Source organism: Arachis duranensis, chromosome 5 (assembly GCF_000817695.3).
Source record: "Arachis duranensis cultivar V14167 chromosome 5, aradu.V14167.gnm2.J7QH, whole genome shotgun sequence".
In the NCBI taxonomy this organism is placed as follows: Eukaryota; Viridiplantae; Streptophyta; class Magnoliopsida; order Fabales; family Fabaceae; genus Arachis; species Arachis duranensis.
This window is the reverse complement of record NC_029776.3, coordinates 77634828-77641522: the sequence shown is the minus strand read 5'-3', so window position 1 is coordinate 77641522 and position 6695 is coordinate 77634828.

The following is a 6695-nucleotide window of genomic DNA, read 5'->3' as shown; positions in this document are numbered from 1 at the left end:
AGTTTCTCTTGAGCTTAGCATGAGGACATGCTAATGTTTAAGTATGGGGAGATTTGATGCACCACTATTTTGTGGTATATCTTGTGCTTAATTGAGTGGATTTTATCCACTATTCTCACACTTATTCATGTAAATTGCATGTTTTATATTTTCCTTCCTAATTTTGTGCTATGATTGAAAATATATTTCTTTGGGCTTAATTTAGCTAATTTAAATCCTTTCTTATTACCATTCGATGCCATGATATGTGTGTTAAGTGTTTTCAGAGATTACAAGGTAGGAATGACTTAGAGAATGGAAAGGAAGCATGCAAAAGTGGAAGGAATACAAGAAGCTGAAGGAACTGCAAAGCTGTCAGCCCTGACCTCTTTGCACTCAATGGACCATAACGTGAGCTACAAAGGTCCAAATGAGGCAGTTTCAGTTGTCTTGGAAAGCTAACATCCGGAGCTTTGCAACGATATATAATTTGCCATAGTTGCCTTGCTGTTAGGTGATGCGCACGTGTGAAGCACACGTACGCGTGAATTGTGCTGCAGATAAGTGACGCGTACGCGTGGGCGACGCGTACGCGTGACAGAGCCACGTGCTGGACATAATAGAAATTGTTGGGGGCAATTTCTGGACTGTTTTGACCCAGTTTTTGGCCTAGAAAACATAGATTAGAGGCTGCAGAGTGGGGGAATCATTCATTCACTTTTAATTCACACAATTTTAGGTTTTAGAGGTAGTTTTTGGAGAGAGAGGCTCTCTCCTCTCTCTAGGTTTTAGGATTTAGGATTTCTTTTCTACTCTTATTGATTACTCATTGTTATTTTAGTTTGTGAACTTTTGATGTTAGATTCAATTTCCATATTAATGCAATTAATTATTTGGATTTTATTATCTCTTATTGCTTTTCTATGTTTTTATGTTATGCCCTCCAAGTACTTGACAAAATTCTTAGAAGGATTGCAGAGTAGGATTTTATGTTCTTGGCTTGGTTGAGTAATTGGTAACACTTGAGTTATCAAACTCTTTTGTTGATTGATAATTGAAAGTTGCTGATTGATTTTGAATTCCACTAACTCTAGTATTTCCTTGGGAGTTGACTAGGACTTGAGGATTCATATTAATTTATCCACTTGATGCACCTTCATGGTTAGAGGGTGACTAAGTGGGAGCAATGGACAATTCTCATCACAATTGATAAGGATAACTAGGATAGGACATCCAATTCTCATACCTTGCCAAGAGTTTTTCTAGTTATTAGTTTATTCCTTTTGTCATTTACTATGCTTGCTTCTAATCTTAAAAAACCCCAAAAAGATACTTTTTCATAACCAATTATAAGCACACCTCCCTACAATTCCTTGAGAGATGACCCGAGCTTTAAATACTTCGGTTATCAATCTTATTAGGGGTTTGTTTCTCGTGACAAACAATCTTTTGTACGAAAGGATTCTTGTTGGTTTAGAAACTATACTTTCAACGAGAATTTATTTGTGAAATTCTAAACCATGCAAGAATCCATTCATCAAGGATTCAACGAAAGAAGTCGACACAGCAGAAGGCATGCGCTAAAAGGGATACAGCTTGACCTAAAGAAAGCCACGACCTCACAAGTATTCTTTGAGAATACTAAAAAGAATAGTCGAACAAGGCTAACCTCAAAAGGTCACTTTGACCAAAGCAGAAAAATAAACAAACACAAAAGGCGATCGAAAAAGAGGTCGGACATAAAAGATAGAGATGCTTTATGGAGAATTTCAGATAATTGTATGGAGATGCTTTATCCCTCTTGAACATCTACTTTCCTACTGCCTTTATCCAATCCTTCATACTCCTTTCCATGGCAAGCTGTATGCTGGGTGTCACCGTTGTCAATGGCTACTTCCTGTCCTCTCAGTGAAAATGGTCCTCTACGGTTTCCCACATGGCTAATCAGCTGTTGGTTCTCGATCGTGTAGGAATAGGATTTACTTACCTTTTACATCTGTCACTATGCCCTACAGTCGTGAGTTTGAAGCTCGTCATAATCATCCCATCCCAGATCCTACTCGGAATACCACAGACAAAGTTTAGACTTTTTGGATCTCAAGAATGCTGCCAATTGATTCTAGCTTATACCACAAAGACTCTGATCTCACGGAATGGAAGGCTCTATTGTCAGGAGAGGCAACCATGCATCGTGGACCAGGAATCCAAGAGATACACACTCTAGCTTTCACAGGTAGAATGAAAGTGTTTGTCAAGCACGCATTCATAAGTGAGAATGGTGATGAGTATCATGGATCATCACATTCATCAGGTTGAAGTGCAAATGAATATCTTAGAATAAGAATAAGCATGAATTGAATAGAAGAATAATAGTACTTTGCATTAATACTCGAGAAACAGCAGAGCTCCACACCTTAATCTATGGTGTGTAGAAACTCCACTGTTGAAAATACATAAGTGAAACTAAGGTAGGCATGGCCGTGAGGCCAGCCCCCAATGTCTAAGAACTAACAATGATAAAAGATGTTCTAGAAGCTCGTTCAAAGATCCCTAATACAATAGTAAAAATTTCTATTTATACTAAACTAGTTACTAGGGTTACAAAAATAAGTAAATGATGCAGAAATCCACTTCCGGCCCCACTTGGTGTGTGCTTGGGCTGAGCATTGAAGCTTTCACATGTAGAGGTCTTCCTTGGGGTTAAACGCCAGTTTGTAACTTGTTTCTGGCGTTTGACTCTAGCTTGCAACTTGCTTCTGGCGTTTAACGCTAGAATAGGGCAGAAAGCTAGCGTTGAACGCCAGTTTGCATCGTCTAAACTCGGGAAAAGTATAAACTATTATATATTTCTGGAAAGCCCTGGATGTCTACTTTCTAACGCAATTGAGAGTGCGCCATTTGAGTTTATGTAGCTCCAAAAATTTCATTTTGAGTGCAGGGAGGTCAGAATCCATCAGCATCAGCAGTCCTTTGTGTGCCTCTGAATCAGATTTATGCTCAGGTCCCACAATTTCAGTCAAAAAATACCTGAAATCACAGAAAAACACACAAACTCATAGTAAAGTCCAAAAATGTGAATTTTTCTTAAAAACTAATTAAAATATACTAAAAACTACTAAATCATACTAAAAACTATGTAAAAACAATGCCAAAAAGCGTATAAATTATCCACTCATCACAACACCAAACTTAAATTGTTGCTTGTCCCCAAGCAGCTGAAAACAAAATAGGATAAAAAGAAGAGAATATACAATGAATCTCACAATATCAATGAAACTTAGTCCTAATTAGATGAGTGGGGCTAGTAGCTTTTTGCTTCTGAACAGTTTTGGCATCTCACTTTATCTTTTGAAATTCAGAATGATTGGTATCTATAGGAACTCAGAATTTTAGATAGTGTTATTGATTCTTGAACACAGCTACTTTATGAGTCTTGGCTGTGGCCCTAAGCACTTTGTTTTCCAGTATTACCACCGGATACATAAATGACACAGACATATAACTGGGTGAACCTTTTCAGATTGTGACTCAACTTTGCTAAAGAACCCAGTTAGAGGTGTCCAGAGTTCTTAAGCACACTCTTTTTGCTTTGGATCACGACTTTAACCACTCAGTCTCAAGCTTTTCACTTGGACCTTCATGCCACAACCACATGGTTAGGGACAGCTTGATTTAGTCGCTTAGGCCTAGATTTTATTTCCATGGGCCATCCTATCCACTGATTCTCAAAGCTTTGGATCCTTTTTACCCTTGCCTTTTGGTTTAAAGGGCTATTGGCATTTTCTGTTTGCTTTTTCTTTTTCTTTCTTTTAATTTCGCCACCTTTTTTTTGCAAGCTTTCTTATTCACTACCTTTTCTTGCTTCAAGAATCAATTTCATAATTTTTCAGATTATCAATAACATTTTCTTTGTTCATCATTCTTTCAAGAGCCAATAATTTTAACATTCATAAACAACAAGATAAAAAATATGCACTGTTCAAGCATTCATTCAGAAAATAAAAGGTATTGCCACCACATCAAAATAACTAACTAATTTCAAGATAAAATTTTAAATCCAAGTACTTCTTGTTCTTTTGTAATTAAGCACATTTTTCATTTAAGAGAGGTGAAGGATTCATGGAGCTATTCATAGCTTTAAGACATAGACACTAGACACTAATGATCATGTAATAAAGACACAAAACATAGCCAAACATAAAGCTCAAAACTGAAAACATAAAAATAAATAGACAAAAAGATTAAGGAATGAGTCCACCTTAGTGAGGGTGGCGTCTTCCTCTTGAAGAATCAATGGTGCTCTTGAGCTCCTCTATGTCTTTTCCTTGCCTTTGTTGCTCCTCCTTCATAGCTCTTTGATCTTCTCTAATCTCATGGAGAATAATAGAGTGCTCTTGGTGCTCCACCCTTAGTACTTTTGGTGCTCCTATCCTTAGTTGCTCCCAATAGTTGTGTGGAGGAAAATGTATCCCCTGAGGCATCTCAGGGATTTCTTGATGAGGAAATTCCTCATGCTTTTGTTGAGGTCCATGAGTGGGCTCTCTTGTTTGCTCCATCCTCTTTTTAGTGATGGGCTTGTCCTCTTCAATGAGGATGTCTTCCTCTATGAAAATTCCAGCTGAATTGCATAGGGATCACCTTTTTCTTGGCCACAACTTTATAGAAGTGGTCTTGATGGACCTTTGAGATGAATCTCTCCATCTTTTATGACTCAGAGGTGGAAGCTTTTGCCTTTCCTTTCCTCTTTCTAGAGGTTTCTCCGGCCTTAGGTGCCATAAATGGTTATGGAAAAACAAAAAGCAATGCTTTTACCACACCAAACTTAAAAGGTTTGCTCGTCCTCGAGCAAAAGAAGAAAGAAATAAGGGGAAGAATAAGAAAATAGAGGAGATGGAGGGAGATAGAGAGAGAGGTGGGGTAGGTGAGGATCCTGTGGGGTCCACAGATCCTGAGGGGTCAAGAATTTATCATCCCTGCTCCTATTAGGCGTGTAAAATTCCCATATTGTGCAATCCTGGTGTTTAACGCCAGACTGCTGCTTGTTTCTAGCGTTAAACGCCAGCTTTATTCCTTTCCTAGCGTTAAACGCCAGGATGCAACCTATTTCTGGCGTTTAATGCCAGCTTGTTGCTTCTTTCTGGCGTTTAACGCCAGTCTGGTGCTTGTTTCTGGCGTTTAACGCCCAGAATGGTGCCAGACTGGGCGTTAAATGCCCATTCTACTACCCTTACTGGCGATTAAATGCCAGTAAGTTTCTCCTCCAAAGTGTACTATTTTTAATGCTATTTTTTATTTTTCTTGAATTTTTGCAGTTGTTTTTGTGACTCCACATGATCATCAACCTAAAAAAAGAAAATAACATAGATAAATAAAATTGGGTTGCCTCCCAATAAGCTTGACAGTGGGCTCTCATGGAGCTTTATAGATGTTCAGAGCATTGTTGGGACCTCCCAACACCAAACTTAGAGTTTGAAAGTTGGGGTTTAACACCAAACTTAGAGTTTGGTTATGGCCTCCCAACACCAAACTTAGATTTTTACTGTGGGGGCTTTATTTGACTCTGTATTGAAAGAAGCTTTTCTTGCTTCCTCTCCATGGTTATAGAGGGAGATCCTTGAGTTTTAAACACAAGGTAGTCCTCATTCGATTGAAGGATCAACTCTCGTCTGTCCACATCAATCACAACTTTTGTTGTGGCAGGAAAGGTCTTCCAAGGATGATGGATTCATCCTCATCTTTCTCAGTGTCTAGGATTATGAAATTAGCATGGATGTAAAGACCTTTGACCTTTACTAGCACGTCCTCTACCTGTCCATAAGCCTTTTTCATGGATTTGCTTGCCATTTCTAATGAGAATTTGGCAGCCTTGGTGGACGAAATTGTGATCACTATTCTTTAAGTTGTATGAAATTATTATTGTGGCACCAGTTGAATTCACAACTCCATTCAACTAACCAGCAAGTGTACTGGGTCGTCCAAGTAATAAACCTTACGTGAGTAAGGGTCGATCCCACAGAGATTGTTGGTATGAAGCAAGCTATGATCACCTTGTAAATCTAAGTTAGGCAGATTAAATTGGTTTATGGGTTTTTTGAAAATAGAAATAAGAAAATAAATAATAAAAGGGATAGAATACTCATGGGTACTGTATGGCTCAAGGACGCCTGCTCTCCTACTGCTTCTACTCAATCCTTCTTACTCCTTTCCATGGCAAGCTTTGTATAGGGGTTCACCATCAGTTGTGGCTACTTTCAATCCTCTCGGGAAAATGATCCTATGCGGCTGTCACTCGCATGGCTAATCGTCTGGAGGCATCACCCATGGCTGATGGCTACATCCCATCCTCGCAGTGAAAACTACGCTCATGCACTCTGTCACAGCACGGCTAATCACTGGTTGGTTCCTGCGCCTACTGGAGTAGAATCCCTTGATTCTTTTGCGTCTGTCACTAACACCCAGCACTTGCAAGTTTGAAGCACGTCACAGTCATTCATTACCGGAATCCTACTCGGAATACCACAGACAAGGTTAGACTTTCCGGATTCCCAGGATCCTACTCGGAATACCACAAACAAGGTGAGACTTTCCGGATCCTCATAAATGCCACCATCTATCTAGCTTATACCACGAAGATTCTGTTGGAGAATCTAAGAGATACACATTCAAGCTCGGTTGCATGTAGAACGGAAGTGGTTGTCAATCACGTGCGTTCATAA